Source organism: Pogona vitticeps, chromosome 3 (assembly GCF_051106095.1).
Source record: "Pogona vitticeps strain Pit_001003342236 chromosome 3, PviZW2.1, whole genome shotgun sequence".
Taxonomy (NCBI): domain Eukaryota; kingdom Metazoa; phylum Chordata; class Lepidosauria; order Squamata; family Agamidae; genus Pogona; species Pogona vitticeps.
Genome location: NC_135785.1, coordinates 228,744,478 through 228,746,192, shown reverse-complemented (window position 1 = coordinate 228,746,192; position 1,715 = coordinate 228,744,478).

Here is a 1,715-nt window from a genome sequence, read left to right as displayed (position 1 = left end):
CAGAACAGGGGATTCTCTTGGTGTACCACCCTCCCCTGGGTGCAACAGCTCTTCTTGAGCTAACTGAGCTGATATCAGGGTGGTCTGGAACCCCCTCAGCTTGTTATGCTGGGGGACTTTAACATCAATGCCAAGGCAGCTCTGCCAGGAGTGGCTCACAACTTCATAACCTCCATGACAACCAGGGGTCTAGCCCAAATTGCATCTGCCCACACCCATGCCATAGGGCACACTCTTCTGGGGTAGATGTTGGTGACCTGGGCGTGGAGGAACTCTCTGTAGTTCCATTGCCTTGAAAAGACCTCATGGGATTTGGTCTCACTGGAACTCAGAGTCTTTGCAGGGGCAGGGGTCAGATTAAGGCAGTCTGCCCCAAAAAGCTTATGGATCCAAAAGATTTCTTGGTGGATCTTGAGGAGTTTCCTGGAACCTTAGCAGAAAATACTGTTGAATCTCTGGTTGATCTCTGGAATGGGGGGATGACAGAAGCTACTGACAAGATTGCTCCTTAATGCCCCTCCCACAAAGTAGAACCAAACTGGCTTCCTGGTTTACCTGGTGGTGATGAAACAAACAGGATGTGTATTACAGCAATGATGATGGTAAACTCTGATCAAACATGGGCTAGGGCCCATTGGAAGGCTTATTCCATGGCAGTGGAAGTGGCAAAGAAGTCATTCTTTCCTTCCGCTATTGCGTATGCACAGAGTCACCAAGCATGTAATAGATCAAGAGCCTATTACATGCCAGCTGCCAGGAAGAAAATGGATCATAAAAGCTGAGAGAAAGGGACTGGTTGCATGGATAGGAGGAGTGGTGAATATCTCCTTGCAACAGGGTAGGATCCCATCGTGCTTAAAGGAGGCAATAGTAAGACCATGTTAAAAAAAAACACCTTTTTGGACTGCACAATACAGAATAATTTTCAACCAGTGTCTAATGTTCTCTTCTTGGGGAAGATGCTAGAGAGGTTTGTGGCCTCTCAGCTTCAGGGATTGCTGGATGAAACAGACTATTTATTTTATTTATTTATTTATTTATTTATTTATTTATTTATTTGACTTATACCCCGCCTATCTGGACCGATGGACCACTCTAGGCGGCTTCCAATATAAAATTAAACAATAAAATACAACAGATACATGGCTAATACCATGATGTTCAACTCTAATTTTTCAAGAATTTTAAGAGACTGGCTATCTTAAAACACCTGTATTGAATCTGTCAGGGCAAAGAGTGTCAAATGCACAGAACAAGCTTGCAAAGGGGCTGCGGGGGGGGGGGGGGAGCCTATACCAGAATCTCTCCTATTTGCATATCAGACATAAACTGTCATAGCTTCATTATGCATGAAGACATACACAAGCTGTTAATGTTTATATCCAATAAATATATTTAGCTGAGATATTTATACATTTTAACCATCTCTAGGTATGCTAATCCGTATTCAAACTGCATATTGCAGCTCTCCGATTACCCTTCTAGTTCATTATAGATCCATTTCAACTGGGCTTCAGCTCTGGTTTTGGGATGGAGGCTGCTTTGGTCGCCTTGGTGGATGACAGCTCCATTGGCTGCCAATCCATTTCTGGGCACAACTCAAAGTGCTGGTTTTAACCTGGGCACAAGCTACCTCAAAGACTGTGTCTCTCATTAGGAACCTATTTGGATATTAAGATAATCAGAGCAGGCCTTTCTCTTGGTCCTGTCATCTT